Source organism: Macrobrachium rosenbergii, chromosome 53, assembly GCF_040412425.1.
Source record: "Macrobrachium rosenbergii isolate ZJJX-2024 chromosome 53, ASM4041242v1, whole genome shotgun sequence".
Taxonomy (NCBI): domain Eukaryota; kingdom Metazoa; phylum Arthropoda; class Malacostraca; order Decapoda; family Palaemonidae; genus Macrobrachium; species Macrobrachium rosenbergii.
This window is the reverse complement of record NC_089793.1, coordinates 52,162,540-52,183,030: the sequence shown is the minus strand read 5'-3', so window position 1 is coordinate 52,183,030 and position 20,491 is coordinate 52,162,540. Positions and strand designations below refer to the sequence as shown.

At 39.7% G+C, this 20,491-nt stretch overlaps 1 protein-coding gene across 3 annotated transcripts in view; it reads left to right on the top strand.

Moving 5' to 3' along the window:
- LOC136834463 (oocyte zinc finger protein XlCOF6-like) overlaps positions 1–12,455 on the top strand; it is a 48,872-nt gene extending 36,417 nt beyond the window's left edge. For 2 of the 3 annotated variants that reach the window (XM_067097064.1, XM_067097065.1), the window contains exon 4: positions 11,444–12,455. The gene's annotated coding sequence lies outside the window, so the exon portion shown is untranslated. The remainder of the gene's footprint in view (positions 1–11,443) is intronic. The other variant, XM_067097067.1, reaches the window with a different exon arrangement.
- Positions 12,456–20,491: the final 8,036 nt, after the last annotated feature.

Below are 20,491 nucleotides of genomic sequence, written 5' to 3'. Positions count from 1 at the left end.
TACATAAAGATAAACTATCAGTTTCCAACAAGGTATGCACTCTAGCTTTACATTCTTTATTTTCACATTTCCAATATGTTTTTTTCACCGTATTTTCTCTCTATTCTGTAAACAAAGATAAGATTGTCAACTAATTTCACACCACCCCTTGTATGTACTTTCCACTTGATAGACCATTGTTATGGGTTGGCTGCACAAAAAATTATTGTCGAATGAATAAAGAAAAATTTAGTTTAACTCAAATTAGGTATTCAATTTGGGTATTTTAATTATATAACAAAGTACTTCGTCAATCAAAATGTAACGGTAGTAGGTTCCAGATGTACTCGATAACAAGGTACTTCGCTTATTAAAATGTTTAAATCGAAGTAACAATAGTGCGAGCCATATATATATTTGATAACAAAAGCGGAGAAATTGTTTTACGGCAAAAATCCTATACGGCAAAGTTTCCTACGGTGAAAATTCCTGAGGCGAGTTTTCCTACGGCAAAAATGTTTACGGCGAATGTTCCGGATACGGATCTGGACCTGGTTGGTGCGTGTCCAGGTCTGTCGCTGGACCACCTCTGTGCAGAGGGAGTTTACTTGTCTCATCAGGAGGCAGCAGCAATAGAATTGACTGCCATGGCAGCATTCCAGATGGTCTCCTGGATAGATATTTGGTCCCTTGCAGTGGCCAGGATCACTTCTTCCTCTTTGGAATCTCGTAATTCTGAAGAGGAAGCCATGTTCAGGAGGCTGACATTGTCTGGAGGTAGAGCCATCTCCTGCCTAGCCCACCAGACAACTAACTTGTGGGCAAACCTTGTGCTCAAGAGGAGAGACGCTGTCCTGACTCAGGCCACCAGGTTTGTCGGTTCCGAGTCAGAATTGGCACTCAGGAATGGACCGGTACTGGGTTCTGCTCCCCTCTTCGCTAGAGAAGTGGATGCCGCAGTGGATAGGTGAAGGGTTGAAAATAATGATCTGCTTGTTCACCAGACTGTGGCCAAGACCTCCAGGTCTTCGTGTGACACTGCAGCCCGACCTTCATTCAGCCCCTTGCCTGACCTGGGAAAGGGGGCAAGGGCAGGAAGAAGGGGAGAGGACGGTAGAGTTGGTGTTCCTCCCCACCTACTGCCATTGAGGGGGGGGCGTTGTTCCTGTCGAGCCACTGGGCAACATGACAGCAATACAGAGCAGAAACCTTCCAGTTCCCACCACCCCCCACCAACGTTCCAGTCCACTTCCAAACATACGCTCCTGGGTCACTGACGAACCTCGCCCTATGGGAAGAGGTGAAAGCGATGCTGAAGAAGGCACTGTAGAAGTTGTGACAGATCGGCCTTCCGGGAATTTACAGCCATCTTTTTCTTGTAGAGATGACGGGTGGCTGGAGACTGGTCATAGATCTTTCTCCCCTTAACCGATTTGTTCGCCAGACTTGGTTCAAGATGGAAACAGTATGGTCAGTACTCAGTGCCACCAGGGAGTCCGAGTTCATGCTTTCAGTGGACTTAAGGATGCATACTTTCAAAATACCCATCTACCAGTCCTCTCGCAAGTTCCTCCGATTTACCCTCAGGGAGATGGTATTCCAGTTCAGAGCACTTTGTTTAGGACTCTCAACCGCTCCCCAGGTGTTCACCTGAGTGTTCAGCCTGGCATCGGCTTGGGCATTCACACGGGATACGTCTTTTGGGTCTCGACGATTACTTGGCGAGCATTTGCCCACAGTTGCTACAGGACAGAGACCAACTTCTCGATTTTTGTCGCGATCTGACAGTCTTGATCAATTTCAAGAAGTCCAGTCTCATACCCAAGCAGAGAGTAGAGTATCTGGGCAGGCTGATAGACATGGCAGCAGCGAGAGTCTCTCCTCAACTCACGCATCAGCAAGTGTATGAGCATACTCTGATAGAGCTGTCAGTGCCAGGGAACTGGAACACAGTGGCAGGCAAGCTCAGTCCCCAAGGAGAGGTGATAGGGACATGGCCCCTGCAACCAGTCATTGTGGAAAGATTATCCAATCTTTGAGACCTCTTAACAATAGGTCTGTTCTATTTTTCCGGAACCATGGGCAGCGATAGAAGATGCCTTCCAACACCCATGGGACAATCTCGAGGCCTACACCTTTCCTCTGTTTTGCTTGAATTGTCGGGTGATCAACAGAGACATGACCGCCCTGAATCTAAGGATGACCCTGGTGGCTCCCAAGTGGCCACATGGCGAGTGGTATCCAGACCTGCTAGCTCTACTTTCTGAGGTACCAAGAGAGATTCCCCCTTCACACAACCTGGTTTGCCAGCTGCACATAGAGAGGTATCACCAGGCTGTGGAAGGTGGTCACTTCACGCCTGGAGACAATTCAGCTGTGGTTGGTGTTTGATGAGGTCTCTCTGGTATGAGCTACTGTTCAGCAGGTAGTTTAGGAAATTTTAATACATTTTAATTGTCAAAATCAGTTTCATTGCAATCGTCTACATATTTGGTGGGATGACAAGCAATGACCGCACTCTACTAAACTAGAATATTTAACTTGAAGTTACAGTATGATAGGCTGTACAAGTCATATTGGATATAATTTGCCGAGAATTTTCGTAAGGACATTTTATCCTTTTGAAATAACAGGATCATAAAAAATGATGTAGACCTATAATGTCCTCTATCTTTTTTGTTGGTTTATGCAGCTTATGACGTTTGGATTATAGACCTATCTTATATTCAGCCATTTTGTTGTGGTTCGTGTGGTTATACTTGTTTTTGTTACTGCTGTTGTGGTGTGTAGTGTCTTTGAAAATTTTGCATATGGTAACCTAACATTGCAGAGTAAACATACTAGTGTAAAGAATTATCTGCCTAGTATTGTTAATTGCAATTTAGTCATTTGTTTTAATTAAAAGTAATCAAGATCTATATGAATATAGTCCACGCCGGAATATTCTCCTAACAACAGAGAGAGAGAGAGAGAGAGAGAGAGAGAGAGAGAGAGAGAGAGAGAGAGAGAGAGAGAGAGAGAGAGAGAATTTACTGACACTCATGTATGCTTTTGTCCATCAGGGTAATCTACAAGAATGCCCCCAAAAGCATATGAATCATGGGCTACTCGCTGACTGGTTTGCATCACCTCGTACGTAACTTTTTCAGCCATCATTGATTTTTTTCTTATTTTGTGTAGTATCTTTAGATGCCTTCTACCACAGTCTTCATCTTCATAGAAATGCCACAGCAGCAGTAATATAATTTGTTGTCCCTTTTGTAAATATATATTTTCAGCGTAGTTCATTGCGAGCAGTTCGATAGTTGTGTGTAAGGCTGAGACATTCCCTATGATCGGTCTGTTTGCCGTTGGCTATGTGCCAGCAAATTCCACTTTTATTGTCTGTGGTATAAGTGGCGTTACATTTACCGTGGCCATCGACACAAGTACACGTGTATATGCATGTGCTTATCAGTGTACAACACAGTACAGTATATATGGGTGCTCCCTTTGGACGAACGATACCCGAGAGGCCATGAGGTGTATTGCCATTGTTCTCAGTGACATTCCGAGACGCCCCACAAACACTCCTCACTGTCACTCCACCACGCAGATGTTCGTAGAAAACCTGGATAATCTAAAACTCGTTCTGATCGCTCGACAGCGGCAGTTCGCTCATACGGTACAAAGCATCCTGGGCAGTGAGGTAAGGAGATGTCCATTGTGGGAAAAGAAGAGATAATGAGGCATCTGTTCTGTAAATGACTTAATCTCTATTTATGCAATTATAAAGTGTCATCTGCAGAATCTGTGATTATCATTATTGTTATTATTATTAGTATTTTCTTTTTTTATTATTACTGTGATTATTACCGTTTTAGAGTTTTGCTGTTTTCAATTTTCGTATTTAGCCTCCTGGACCTGACTTCTGTAACCACCTAAGGTTCCTAGCTGGAAATTAATTGTCTGCAATGTTTTAGTTTTCTGTAAAAGAAAACTATTGTGCCAGCTTTGTCTGTCCGTCCGCACTTTTTTCTGTCCACCCTCAGATCTTAAAGCTACTGAGGCTAGAGGGCTGCAGATTGGTATGTTGATCATCCACTCTCCAATAGCCTTAGTAATTTTTATTTGATTTAAGGTTAAAGTTTAGCCATAATTGTGCTTCAGGCAGCAATATAGGACAGGCCACCAGCAGGCCGTGGTTAAGGTTTCATGGGCCGCGGCTCATACAGCATTATACTGAGACCACTGAAAGATGGATCTATTTTTGGTGGCCTTGATCAAGGTCTCTAGACCTTGGCGTCGATTATAAGCTATAGTGGCTGCACAGAAAACTCGATTGCGCCGAAGAAACTTCAGTGCAAATTTTACTCATTTTAATTGTTATTGCTTTTAATATATTTTTTTTCACTGTTTTCCGTATTATTACTGTCGTTACCATTATTATGAATACTGTTTTTTCTAATTCTTCAGCAACTGTGCAGACATTGCCGATTATCGTTTCTTATCACGTTATCGCATGTATCTAGATTGTGTTGCCTCAAAGTATTCCTTTCCAGCCCTACCCTTATGTTACGGCAACATCACAATGGGTGATTACATTTTCTGCGAACAAAAGCCTATTTGTCACGTAACAAGGAATGTGAACGGTCAAGCTGGTGGTATACCAGTGCTTATATTTTCTAAACACTACTGCAGACAATATGTTAATGACATACGGATAATAGTTCACATTACATGTGAATTGAGTTGTTAAATAAATAGAAAAATAGTATAGTAACAGAGTAATAAAAATAGCATCGGTAAAGATCATATTCAGTCCTGATTAATCATACATCATCGTCTTCGTTACATTTGGGTGTGGGAGGCGGTTGCTGAAATCCAACTGTAGGTCATAGTAGATGTTTGGGGTCAATTTCAGAACATAATTATTTGAATGGAAATACGCTTTTGATTTACATAATCCATCAATTTATAAAGTAACAAGATTATAAGCCGCTAATTTCAAGACCTATAAATATAATTGCATAAAGGCAATTATGATAGCCAATTGAGAGGTTATGGTACGGAAGGCTTGGGGAAAAATCAATAGACAACGCGATGTATAAAGGAACAAATATATCCAGTGTATCACTCATATTTTTTTTTACTTTTTATTCGGGCCACGTCTCACCAGAGTTGCCTAGATGGAAATTTCTCTGGGCGGTAACTGAACTCGATATCATCCAAGCATAACACACCTTAACCACCCTGACGGTCTTTATATCAGTGGTAGATATGGTTGCACATTGATAACTTCAGTAATCAGATATGATGAGAGAGAGAGAGAGACTGAACTATGGTGGGTTTATTTTCTGTCAATTTCGTTGGTATTATTAAACAATAGTATATAGACCTTTTAAAATACCTTGAGAATGACAACAGGGAATCGATTCATGTGTATAAACATTTGGTTATATAAGAAGATAAGTCCGGTAACGTTGTGTCTTCGTCAGTGTACTTTTAGATCTCGTTCAATACTTAAAATTTCCCTTCACATGTTACCTAAGAAAACATTAGGAAGAAATCATCAGTCGTATTTTCATTTGTATGAAAGTAAATTCCGTGATGGTCATTTGCAGAATATTGAAGTATGAGTTCATGACAGTGGTAGTTCGGGAATTTATCGGTTGTCAAAGATCCACTTGACAACAGAATTACCCTAGGGAATGTAACTAAGTGCTTTGTAAGATATTTCACTTTTAATACTGAATATTTGTATAGATAAAATAATTAGTAGTTTGACCTTGCAACTAGATGCACCATAGATTGGTAGATACATAGAGATAAAGAGATGGATAGATTTGCTGTCAGTAGTCGTCAGGTTTAGATTTATTTTTTTTTACATTTAACTTGAATTACTAAATTTCCCCCTCAGTCGAGCTGGTCCTTGGTCATAATCATTGGTAAAAATAAAATACCCAAGCCTTTTATAATTCTATAATTGAATTTTCTTGATTAAAGTCAGCAGGATTCATTGATGAATTTATAGCAAATATCTGAAAGCTATGTATTACGCATTTGTGATATTCAATGTTTAATCACAATCACAACTTCGTATTAACCTGTTGTTTTACTACTCAAGCGATACGGATTGATTGAAGCTATATTTTTTTTTTTTTCCAGTTTCCATTCTCATAACATTCCTTACATTTGTGGTCAAGGTTTAGTGAAATCACTATGGAAATAGATCTTTTTATTTCTATTTATACAATGTTGAATTGTAAAAAAGAAGATAATTAAAATAAGATTGTATTTGAAACATTAATATTTTCCCCATCCACCATTATACAAGTTCAATAACATCTTGCAGTCTGTTTTGCATTGATGAGACGTAGTTATACACGTGTGGGTTGCTGCGGAACAGTTCCCAATCGTTGAGAACATGCTGGAAAAGACACTGGTGGTTATGTTTCTGACCCTACTCCCAGCTGTTGACGATGCTCCCCCCAGACATTTTGACAATGTTCTCCCAGGCATTTTTGATCAGTTCAAGTCGCATGCTTTGCTCACCCAGGGAAGGAGAACAATGTCATGCTGTTCAGCAAACCATGCTCGGACAATCCTCGCTGTGGATGGAACAGTTATCCGAAAAGAAATAATATAATTGATTAACCATATTGTTAGAACTAGGTGGAAGGAGAAAAATTTATATTTTCAATATAAATGATGACAAAATAATGCTGTTTAGTCCAATAAAAGGAGTCACAATAATAATTAATAAAAGGCCTTGAGTAGCAAATGAGGAGGAGACTTGGAAGTTTTGTGTTTATAAGAATACTTGGTCTACTTTTCATGAAGAGACAAAAGAGACCTTATAACAATTTCACTTGCTTTATTTGGCCCCTTTAGATTCACCAGGAAATATAGATCAGTGGTGTTGATGTAAGATCCTTTTGCAGTTATAAAACCAATAAATCTAAGGCGAAAGTCTTATCAAGTAATTTGAAACTACTTCATGACCAATATCAGCAATGAGTCGGTACCATATCAGTTGTCAAGAAAGGGTGTTCATATATGAAATACTGAAATAAAAATGCATGTACCCGCAAGAAAATGATCTGCTCAGGATAGTGAAGAGCATAAGTGCGAGCCGAAGGAGCCATCTCCTCCTCCAAATTTTCAAGATGCTGTACAGTGTTGAGCCTTCCACTGATCTCAGCCAATTCACCAGTGGCATGCAGGTGTATCCACCCCCAAACGTTACAGATGGTATGGCTGCTTGATAAATATTCCGGCCGTCGTATCTGGTGTTATCACGCCTCCAGCAGTGCAGACTACTACGAGTGTTAGAAGAGAAGGTCTTTTCATCACTGAAAATTGCTCTGCCCCAGAAGTCTAACCCCTCTTCCAAATGACGTTGAGCAATTTCCAACTGTGCCGCTTTATGCCGATCCTCCAGCTTTTGTTTCACTGCCGGAGCCCTATGGTGGATACCGTCTGCGTGGAGCCTATTTCTTTTATTTCCAGCTGAAACATGCAAGTTCAGTGTCCCTTATGGCAACTGCATTTGTAAGTGGGGTTTGCGTGGCTACTTCCATAATTGCCGTATCTTCTTCTGGGGTCGTTTTTCCTGGCCCACCAGCTCTTGGCCTGTCCTTGAGGTTTCCAGACTCCCCCCATCTTCGAAACCAAAGTCGAACTGTTGGCAGTGAAATTCCCAATTCTCTTGCAATTCATATGTAAGACATGCCAGAGTCTCTCATCCTACAATTCTGCTCTTATTGCTGATTCTTTGTTGGTAACGACCCATTGTCAACTCCAGTCACTAAACCACTACTGAAGGGAATGACATTCGGACTGACAGTGGTCACGACATGACTTACTGGCCCTTCTCTCTCTCTCTCTCTAAGTTATACAACTTTAATCGAGTGTCTGTTGTCATTCTCAAGGTATTATAAAAGGTCTATATAGTATTATTTAATAAAACCAATGAAATTGACAGAAAATAAACCCAACCAAAGTTCAGTCTCTCTCTTTCTCTCTTATCATATCTAAGTACTGAATTTATCAGTGTGCAACCATCAGGGTGACCATCAGGGTGGTTGTGCAACTCTGGTGAAACATGGCGAATAAAAGATATGAGTGATACACTGGAACCCATCGGGTTGTCTGAAAAACACTTAGAACTGCTATCCTATTTTGATTATATTTCAAACACACAACAAAACAAATAAAAAATGTTTATAAAGTTTATTTATTCCTGAAACTTATGGTGACTAGCTGGTTAGGTTCTAAAAAAAAAAAAAAAAAAAAAAAAAAAAATACAAAACCATCGTTTTGTTGGAAAAAGTGTAAGAAATACCAAAACGTATCTCAAACATAGCCTAGCCTACATTAGGGTGTTCGGTACCATGTATACATATGTGGTAGCCTAGCCTACACTATAAAGTATACTCTGTACATACAGTAAACCCATACATACAGTAAATCCCCCGTATTCACGTTCTCACAATTCGCGGACTCATGCATTTGCGGGTTTCTCTGTGGAACATGTTCGCCCATTCGTGGTATTTTTCACAGAGAAATATTCACTAATTACTGTATTTTCACATAATTTTCATGAATAAATGCACTTTTTGTGATAAAGCTATTAAAATACTCAGGTATAACAATTTTGACAGGGTTTTTCTTGTGTGTAAACTATCAAAATGGGCAGTTCTAAGTGTTTTTAGAGGGGTTTTAAGTATTCGTGGGGGGTGCAGTACGCATCCCTTGCGAATACGTGGCTCACTGTGCAAGGTATAGTAATTATTAATATAGCTAATTCTGGAGGTTCATGCAAAGTGAAATTGAATAACAAACAAGAATTAGCTTATCCTGTATAATGTACACATAAACAGTAGCCTTGCCTACATTATACTGTACTCTACAGTATATTCACATATCGTATTATACAAACATCAACATCTTTTAAAACTTTATGCCTTGATTCACTGTATCCAATAATATTGTACATGCAGTGAACCCCCCATATTCGCAGGGGATGCGTCCCGTCCACCCCCATGAATATGTCAAATCCGCGAATGCTTAAAACCCCTCTAAAAACACTTAGAACTGCCCATTTTGATAGCTTAAACCAAGGAAAACCCTGTAAAAATGCTTATACCTGAGTATTTTAATAGATTTATCACAAAAAGTGCATTTATTCATTAAAATTATATGAAAATACAGTAATTAGTGAATATTTCTCGGTGAAAAATACCGCGAATGGGCGAATTTTCCACGAATGATGGCTAGATATGTTCCACAGAGAAACCCGCGAATGCGTGAGTCCGCGAACCATGAGAATGCGAATACTGGGGTTTTCTGTATCTAGTAATATTGTACATATTCTTATACTGCTTTCCTATTATAAATTGCGGTCATAGTGTCTCAATGTTTTGGTTTGGAAATCGTTTATGCTATGTTTATTTCGCCGTATTTAATTCAGTTCAGAGCACTTTTCTTGCTTCTAGGTGGCTTAAACGAATCTCTAGATACTTTATTTATTTGGGCAAGGTTATTTTAAGGAAATTATTTCGCGTTGTGAAATTAAATTATTACGTTAATAGATGACGAATGACGGTGGCCGTTTGGGGGCATTTGTTTTGTGTAAATTCAAGATTCCGTTCGCTATTTTCACTTGATTTCATCATAATATGAGCTTTAAGTATTTATCGTTTATCGGCGTAAAAAAACAGTACAGTAATGTGTTCTTTCATTCTCAGTAGTTTTGATTAAAATACTTTCTCTCCAATTTTAATTACATTCGAGTTTCATCCACGTTGCCGATGCACGATAATTTACAGTACGAGTATAGTCGTTAGCAGCTTCGAACATTGTTTCCTCAGCTTCAGCTACAACTTGCAGCCTAAATTTAGTAGTATATTTCCTTGACGATCTTTTATCCATAACAAATAAGGGTATAATGTAAAAATATATCAGTCCTATTCTACTTTGCGTCATTTGTGCTATAACCTACGGTAATTGTTTATTACCTTACGATGGTTGAAATACTTGGTAAACGGCTGTTGTTATCTAATTCGGTTATAAGCAAAACAACAGTTTCTCGGTAGGTTGTTTATGGCTGTACGCATTTACGCAAGAGTATAACGCTACTAAACAATACTTTTATCATTCTCTTTTACTTTTTTAACTAGAAGATGGGATAGATGGAGGAAAGTTTGTCTATTGTAATTTGGTCTCTCTCACTGCCTGATTACGCTGCTGCCTGTGCCTGGACGAAGTTTAAAAATGTTTATAAATAATATTGTCGTATCAGCATTAATTGCTTACCCCCTTGCAAAATCGAATTATCGGAAGGTGAATTATCGTAACTCGAGCTTTACCTGAGTACTTTAATAGTTTTATCACAAAAAAGTTTATTTAGTCATGAAAATGGGATGAAAATGCAGTAATTAGTGAATATTTCTCAGTGAAAAATACCATGAATGGGCGAATTTTCTGCGAATAATTGGTAGACATATTCCACAGGGAAATTCGGGAATACGTGAGTCTGCGAATCGTGAGAACGCGAATACAGGGGGTTTACTGTACAGTTGGATTTCAGCAAACACCTGCCACACCTGAATGTAACAAGTTGATGATGCATGATTAATCATTACTGAATATGATTGTTACCATTGCTATTTTTATTACTCTGTTACTACAGGCAGTCCCCAGTTATTGATGTGGGTTCCGTCCCCGACGGCGTGACGATAACCGAAAATCGGCGATAATAGCACCGACCACCTGGTTATCGGCGTCAATAACTGGGGATCATTGGCATCGAAAATCCAGTTATCATTCATCGCTAGACAAGCGCCGTAAAACCGGATTGCCGGTAACCGAGGTTCCCAATAACCAGGGACTTCTTCTATACTATTTTTCTATTTATTTAACAACTCATTTCATGTGTAATGTGAACTATTATTCGTATATCATTAACATTATTGTCTACAGTAGTGTTCAGAAAATATGAGCACTGGCATACCAGTAGCTCGACCATTGATGTCCATCGTTGCAAGACAAATACCCGTAGGCTTTCATTCGCAGGAAATGTAAACACACTTTGCGGTGTTACCATACCATTTTCATAAAATGCGAGGGTAGGGGGTAAAGGAATACTTTGAGGCAACTACATTATTGTCTCTACTTTGTATGTATATGGCCTTGTGCTGAAATAAAATTATTATTATTAATTATTATTATTATTGATGAATGTAGAGAGATCTACCAAAACTTCAGTGAATAAATGAACTTTGGACAGCTATTACATGATTTACCTACTGCTACAAAGAATATTATTCTCTTTGAGAAACTACAATGTATACTCAGTGTCATCCAGAGAGCCAGTTTGTTTAGTAAAGTTTATTAATTATTATTATTATTATTATTATTATTATTATTATTTTTATTATTATCATCATCTGAGACAGGCACTGATTCTCGCCTATTCCAGGTACCTGTACCACCTGAAGAGCCAGAGGAACAGCGATGAATAGGCAGGTGAATGGCGAATTGCAGAGGCTTCCAAACGCCACTCTGTCCAACAGCAGCATTGGGATGCGAAGACACCTTCAGGAGGTACATAGCACCTGACACAATCATGCTGGTTGATTCCGACCTGGAGTCGGATGACCAGGACCCTAATAACGACAGCGATTAGGATGGCCAGGTGCAGGCTTTGTCTCTTAATCTCTGCCACAGAGCTCTGTTGAGACAAATGGCTTAAACAGTGAGAGGAAGAGGCACCTCTGGTCGGCAAGGAGCCGGTCCAGTAGCGATGACAGACAGAGGCTGGAGAAGCGTTCGCATATGGAGCTGAGCAACAGTGACTGTGATCTGGAGAATGGGACCTATTCCTAATCCCACAAGGATGCCAGGAGGAGGAACGAGCGCGTCATGATCACGTCTGAGATGGTGGAGTCTTAACAGTAGCGTCTGGAAATCGAGGGGAACGGGTCACTCAGCTGAACATAGTGAATGGGTCAAGTGATGGGATGGTGAATCATGCAGTGTTATTCCAGATGCACCTAGTGTTGAAAGCGTTGTTTTGGACTTGAACTTTGGGGTCAGTAATGTGAGCAATGGCAGTGTTGGTTAGCCTGAAAGTAACTTGGAAGTAATCTGCACAGTTAGCCAGGCCATACCCATTCGCGGTATATCAGTTGATGACAGTGGGTCATTATCATTCGAAACAGACAGTAATCCTCTCTTGCCAGCTTCCTTGCCAGAGCCAAACAGCGTTGAGGAGGACTTGTTCGCTCCCTCCATCTGTTCGAACGAGGAGAGGACCATTCAGAACGGGGTGAATCAGGAGAATGGCGAGTTGTTGTTAAGTGCCGAAGTGGAAACTAACGGTGTGGAGACATATCAAACGCCAGTAGTCTTCACAGGATGGACAGTTCTAACAATGCCAGTTCTAGTAAGAAGGTTCCTTTTGCATTCAAATGAGTACAGTATATCTTAATAAAGTTGAAGTACAGTATATCTTAATAAGGTTAGGAAGTACAGGAACAATGAGGGGAACCTTTGAAAAAGCAGTTATACATTAAAATTGTTTATATACTGTTGTGTATTTTGTATCTAGTTGACCTCTTTGCATGAAAGATATTAAGTGGTGTTGACAAGGAAAGTCCTTTAAAAGGAAGGTCCTTCTCTAAAAGAAAGGTCCTTCTCTAAAAGAAAGACCATTCTCTAAAAGAAAGGCCCTTCTCTGAAAGGAAGGTCCTTCTCTAAAAGAAAGATCATTCTCTAAAAGAAAGACCATTCTCTAAAAGGAAGGCCCTTCTCTAAAAGGAAGTTCCTTCTCTAAAAGAAAGGTCCTTCTCTAAAAGAAAGACCATTCTCTAAAAGGAAGGCCCTTCTCTAAAAGGAAGTTCCTTCTCTAAAAGAAAGGCCCTTCTCTAAAAGGAAGACCATTCTCTAAAAGGAAGTTCCTTCTCTAAAAGAAAGGCCCTTCTCTAAAAGAAAGGTCCTTCTCTAAAAGGAAGGCCCTTCTCTAAAAGGAAGGCCCTTCTCTAAACAAAGGCCTTTTTCTAAAAGGAAGATCCTTCTCTTAAAAGAAAGCCATTCTCTAAAAGGAAGGCCCTTCTTTACAAGGAAAGCCATTCTCTAAAAGGGAGGCCCTTTTAAAGGAAGGCTGTCTTAGCAGGTAAAAAACAACACTTCTGTTTATTGTTTGCGAATGAAATGGAGGACCTGTTTATTATTTTTATTTCTTTCTCTAGGCCCTTTTCCATGAGAAGGCTCAGTATTTTCTTCAACACTTCTGTTTATTGGGGACAGAAATGGAGGACCTTTTCATTATTCTTTTTTTCTCTACTTGTATGAGAGGGCTACAGTATGAGTCGTCACTTCCTTTCAGTTTCTGCCTCATTAGCTGTCTACAACTCTACCCTCTCCAGTTTTCACTTCATTTGAGAACCTAAATCTTTCATTGAAGTTCTTTGAGAATCTGGAAACGTCTGATAAATCAGACGCACAGATTGATCACTTATGAGTAACAAATATTTTTTCATCAAGTCACAGCAATATTCTTTTAATTCACATTTGAAAATGAATTAAAGTAGTTTAGTGTTTATTGTGTTATTTTGAAGCTCAATACTTTTGAATTTTTTTATACTTTAAAATTGAGAAAGATTAAAAAAAGTCAAATTGACGAGTTGAATTTTGTCTTGGTCAATGTCATTTGCCATCAAGGGACCCTCAAATGATCAAGGTACTTTGATGGTAATTTTGTTTGTTTGTCAATTTTAGGTAAATAAAAAAAAAAAGTAGTGTTTGTAGTGGAAAGGAGGCAATTGTTTGTTTATTGTAGGCCAGTGGAGACCCCTCTCTTCATTGCTTGCAGGAAATTGAAGGCAAAATTGTGTACTTTGTGTAGGTAAATGCAAGAAATTGTTTACTTTTGCAGGTTAATGCAAGAAACTGTTTATTTCATGTTAGGTAAAAGATACCAATTGTTTACTTTCTGTAGGCGAATGAACACAGTAACATCAGATTATTGTTTCCATATTAAAAGGGGCTTTGTTTAACAGAGAACAAAAAGCATGTCCATATACTGTTTCCTACCCTTGTAACAACATTGTTGCATATCCTGGGGTTAGGTTTTGCCTTCCGTAATAGGTCAGCAAACCTAAAAACCTCAGATAGCTGGAAGAAACACGAGTACAAAATTTGCGTACCGTACAAACAAGCAATACACGTATCATTTCACGTTTCCCGAGACGTTGGCGACTGTAGACTTCATCTGGTACATATACATGTATATAATTAGAACATTTTTTGTCATCATCATGTATATAATACCTGTGAACTTAATCAATAATACATAAGTGCCTACTTATCTGCAAGACTCACTTTCTTACAGGTGTGATTTGAACGTAACTTGTGACTGTTGTATCATTATTTAACATATTGTCATCATTGCCTCTAATGCTGTATGACACAAGGAGCCCCTGTGAAATTCCTTCATCTCTCCCAAATCTTCATTTGTCTCCAGCCTCCTATTGTATCTACTGTAGGGGGTAGTGCCGTCATTGCAGCGTCCCTTCCACGACTCCCGGCTGCAGTGACCCCTTTCGTTCCTTTTACTGTGCCTCCATTCACATTCACTTTCTTCTAATCTTGCTCTCCTCAGTCCTCTCCTGACAACTGTTTCACAGTGCAACTGCAAAAAGTTATTTTTCCTTTCTGTTACGCCTTTCAAACCTTTTTATTCCTCAATACCCCTTTCAGTGCCGATGACCTGATAATAGGTCCCAGTGCTTGGTCTTTGGCCTAAGTTGTATATGCCATTCCATGAAAACTTTATTTTAATCCCAGTTAAACCTTTTAGGACATTATACATTAGAACATCATTACATTGGGAAAGTGATTAGTAATGAGAAAGTTTTTTTTATACATTTTCACTGTATTTAGCACCATTAAGGTCAAGTCAGGAAACCCACAGTTTTTCTCCTTCGTTACAAAACAAAATTCAGGAGGCTGATGAAGAGGTATATACTGTACATGACTGTCTGAATTGAATACAGAATTTAGGCCAGAAGCCAAGCACTGGGACCTGAGAGGTCATTCAGTCGAAACGGAAACTGACAGTAAAAGGTTTGAAAGGTGTAACAGGAGGAAAACCTCAAAGCAGTTGCACTATGAATCAACTGTAAGGAGAGAGTGGAAAGTAAGATGGAAGAAAGAGAATATGAAGAGAGGTACAGTAAAAGGAATGAAAGGGGTTGCAACTAGGGGCCAAGGGCATGCTGCAAAGAACCTAAGGTAATGCCTACAGTGCACCGCATGAGGTGCACTGACGTAAATATATATATATATTGCAATACACTCCCTGAACACCTGAATTCGCCCTTAATCCCCTAGCCCGAACAACTTTCAATTACCCATCTCACTAGTGGGAATTTTAACTGCCAGCGTTAGCAACGCTGCAGGTAAAATCTTGTCACTTGAGCTACCATAACAAACGGTTGGCACCGCTGACACAGGTGTGCGCCGACACGTCCCATTTTCGTCAGTTGCTTTTTGGTCGCGCTGCTGGAAGGTTGTTTCCTTCTGCAGTGCGAGGTTTTCATCCTGTTGCCTGACTTCTCTCTGTGTTTTGGACTTCTGGTGAAGACCTGGATTGTATTTAACGGTTTTTCTCCTGGATTTTCTGGATATCTTCGACAGGGAACGTCTTTTGGATTTGGACTCCCTGGTTCCCGGTCTCGATTGTTCATCATGGACTTTTTCACCTTCTACTACTGCGCCTGTGGCATGACCTTCTGTGCCAGGTCCATGTTGAGAGGTATCACTAGGCAGTGCAAGCACTGGCACTTCATGCCTGGAGACCATCCAGCGTCTCCTGCAAGAAAGAGGGTTTTCTCGACGCACAGTGAGGGAGATGTCTGGATACCTGCGAAAATCCTCAGCGGCTGTGTACCAAGGAAACTGGCCCGTCTTACATAGTTGGTGTTGTTGATGGGCTATCTCTCGGGTCAGAGCTTTTCTTCAGCAGGTAGTGGACTTTTTCGTCTTCTTCAATGAGAGAAGCTTCTCTCGATTTTGGTCATTAAGGGTTATAGAGCTACTCTTGGCAAAGTCCTTCGGTTGATGGGGGTTAGATCTGTCATCTTCGTAGGAGATCTCCATGGTTCTGAGAAGCTTCACACAGTTTTGCCCACCCAGAGAACTCAGGCCCCCTGAGCGAGACGTGACTCTCACCCTGAGAAGCCTGACTCATGTGCACAAGCTGCTGAGATAGCTGTCAAATAGGGATCTCACCTTCAAGACCTTTCTGGCTTGTCCTGGCTTCAACAAAGAGAATAGGCAAGCTTCATGTTAAGCTCTCGAGGGGATGGGGATCTGTTATGCTTGTTTGTTCCAGAATATGTAGTGAAGACTCAGAATCCATCGGTCCCTGGCGTCAAATTTGAGTCTTTTGTGATCCCCTACCTAGAGAACTTTGTAGGTAATGATCAGGACGAGACACTAATAAATCCAGTTAGATTTCTGTGGTACTACCTTAAGAGAACTTGGCAGCTCAGACCTGAGTGTCGACGCCTCCTCGTTAGCACCAACTCGACCAAGAAAGAGGTGTCCAAAAATATGATTTCTTTCTGGCTCCATGATATAGTCAAGCAGGCATACTCTTCGTCTATCGAGGTAGATGGAAGTTCGGTCCAAGTGAGAGCTCACAAAGTTAGGGCATCGCCCCATCCCTGAATTCTGGAAGAACCTGTCGGCTACGCAGGTATTACGAGCAGGAGTGTGGTCCCACCAAACTACATTCAAGCAGAAGGATGATTACACATGTCCGTTGGGGGTAACTCCATGATGCTCCTAAAGGTAACTTGAGGTTTTGAGAGATGTCACGGGCCTCTCCAAGACCCTGCAACACAGGAGCACCAGGTGATGTGAGTCCCACTCGAGACTCGCACACCTGGTGCTCCCGTGTTGCAGGGTCTTGGAGAGGCCCGCGACATGGTTCCCAAGTCCAAAGAAGTGGGAGAGCACCAAGTAAATGAAAGCCAACATGACAATATCGTTTCTCTTCTTCGACTTCTAAACAAGACCATTGCTGTCCAGAGACACTTGCACTATTCCTGAGCGGGAATGGGAAGGAGGAGTGAGCGCGTGCGCGCACACACAGTGAACTCTCTCAACTCTCCCAGAGTCGAGCACAGGTCCCGTGGGAACCTGAGCAACAGCTGCTTCCTGCCTGTAGACGAATCAAAATGGGCGATCGGCAACATACAGGGCAATACTGCCGGCGAGAGAACCCTTACACTCATGCACTCAAGCTTTGCAACATCTGAAAAAACTAAAACATTACAAATGTCAAAGAAATTTTCAGCATACATACCTTCCTTCATGCAGCGAAGGAATGAAATTCTCCCCAAGAGAACTTACGAATGTCACACAGCAAAACACGAAAGCAAGGTGAGAAACCAGTTTAAGCTAAAACCAGTTTGACACACCATACGCTATAATAGTAGTCAAGTTTGCGTATATCAGCCTGAACGACTATGTAAGAATACTGAATGCGTAAACTCAAAAGTAAAACAAGGAGTTTTATTTGCATATATAACACGTTACATACATATAGCATTATCAACAATATGCTGAAATATAGCCAACGGCCAAAACGAGTGAATGAGCACTAACTGGGTGGGCGGGACTTAACCACCCTGTTTAAAGTTAAAACAACCGGTCACCAGCTGCGCTGAAGCACATTTCCTATTGTAAAGAATGATGGTTTTTATATAGGAACAAATGTTTTTTCACTTACAGAATCCATTAATATTGTGCTTGGACTTCGATGTAAACACCTCAGTCCTCTCTCTCTTTCAGATGCATATCCTTCAATGAAAAAATACTGTAATTAGTGAATACACAAGTGTTACTCTATGAAAAAAGTGAATGTTTTAATTTTAGGAATGCAGTCCGCAGAAAAATTTGTGAATTGGTGCAAGTTCCTGCATAAAATTGGAAGAGATGTTCCACAAAAATCCACAACTAAGTGAAGTGTGAAAAAGTGAGTGCAAAAAAAGGTGGGGGGTCCACTTACACACAATCTAAATGCACAAGATAAACTGATAAAAATGGTAATTGCTATAAACACAGCACTTAACATTAACAAAATTATAAAAATGAAAGAAAAGTTAAGAATTCTTAGCATCCCAAGATCGAACCGACGTATGTCGAGACATGCATAAGTCACTGGCTTCTATAGTTAATGGGGCTAAGTGGGGACTTATGAAATAAATGTCCAAGAAAGGACTTTGTGGTGTATGGTAGTTTTGACTGCAGTTTATATTTAACCTGTATTTAGTGAGGGCTGACTTTTTTTTTTTTTTTGAGAGAGAGAGACTTCCTACTATGTTGAACTATCCTGCAAGACTTGTATTGCTTCTGGAAGTCATATAGATTTTTAATTACTGCATATTTCATGGTTTGGCATTTACCACAGATTCATTCTTTACTTACAGTTGTTAACTTGTTTTCAACCAGTTTGTGATATTAGTTAAGTTGTATTGTGGATGTACCCTAAAATTATTTTTATACATAAATGCTTTCTCACATTCCTAGCACATGAGTAATCCCTCATTAATCCACATTTGCAAGGACTGAGCACCTATATATATATATATATATATATATATATATATATATATATATATATATATATATATATATATATATATATATATATATATATATATAATAATATATATATATATATACAGTGAACCCCGTATTCACGGGGAATGAGTCCCCCACACCCATGAATAGGTCAAATCATGAATGCTTAAAACCCCTCTAAAAACACTTAGAACTGCCCATTTTGATAGCTTAAACTAAGAAAAACCCTGTAAAAATGCTTATACCTAAGCATTTTAGAGTTTTATCACAAAAAGTGCATTTATTCATGAAAATTATATGAAAATACAGTAATTAGTGAATATTTCTCAGTGAAAAATGCAGCGAATGGGCGCATTTTCTGAGAAAATGGCTAGATATGTTCCACAGAGAAACCATAAATGCGTGAGTCCACAAACCATGAGAACGCGAATACAGGGGTTTAACTGTATGTATATATATATATATATATACAATAAATAACAATGAGTAGAAAGCCTCCTGTATAGTTGGGAACCCTAAGCAGGCCAAGAAATGCAACATTAATGAGAAAGGGGTATTGTTAGGGTGTTAGTCTGGGGTAAGCACTTGGGGGTTGGGGTAAGCACTTTGGGGTTGCTTGGTTGGGGCCCCCTCGCCTGCATGGGAGCTTTTGTAACTATGTGCTTATGGGGTGGGGGTGGGGGTGGGGTGGGGGCCAGAGAGCCAGTGGGGAGGGCTGGGCGAGACTATCTCTTCGGGACCTTTCACGACTGTTGTTGGCTAAAAATAAAAAATGTCATTACTGTACACGTCATTTCTTTTATTACTTTTGAGTGGCCGAGTGTCATGACTGCGTCATAGAAGTTTTGATCTCTTGTTGGCTGCCTGTGTCTGTCCTCCCATTGAGACACTCTTCCATTTCCCCCTCTGATGGATGACTCAAAAGTTACAATGAATTTATGACTTAAATTTATGAACAAAATTATTTATTTAGTATTAAGTACAAGCTTTTCTCAAGTTGCAATGCCAGTGAACTAAAAAAGTTGAACGCATTACGAAATAACGCGAGTATAAACTGTCCAGTCGTGTTGCATCAAAACTTTTTATGTGTGTGTGTTTTTGCATGTGTATATATACATCATGTATGTGTTTAAGTACACACATGCATCATACTGAAGTCAGTTACAGTAAACACTTGCTCTGGGTTATTCTTTATTGCTGCTTATTTGGTACGGCATACAAAACTTTATGAATCCTTCACTGATCAAAACCCCTTATAATCACCTTCAACTTAAGCAATCATATATCACTGGTTGTTGGGGGTAAACACTTGATGCAATATGTTTAATTTTAAACACAATTATATCAATCACACTTTATTATGGGACATTAACTTGTAATTGTATGATCATGCACAATGCAATAGAAAGGTAGCAACCAGATACTACAGTACTGATATCACTGGTTGCACAAGAGTAATTTACTTGTGATCAACAAATCAACTGAAATCATTACAATGTAAATTTAATTGCATAGTAAAGTACTTAAAAGATATTGCCCGTACATACAACACAAAGAGAAGACTAGGTATTGCTTTAGTTCCTGTTCACTTTCATTCATTTCTAACCATTAAATTACATGCGTTGGGACAACCGTTACTTCATACCCATGTAAGTCAAAGAGACAACAAAATGATTAGGCATTACATTTAGATCTTGCGTGCTGCTCATTCAGTTGTAACCGTTTAAAAGCTACTGTACGTGATATCTGCAAGTCTCTCTCTCTCTCTCTTTCACTCTGCAGGTTTTAAAAGCTTATCAATTTTGGCAAATGTGAAGTGTAATCTCTCTCTTTAGCCTTCAAAGGTGATGCCAATTGCAGTTTTGCATCTCTC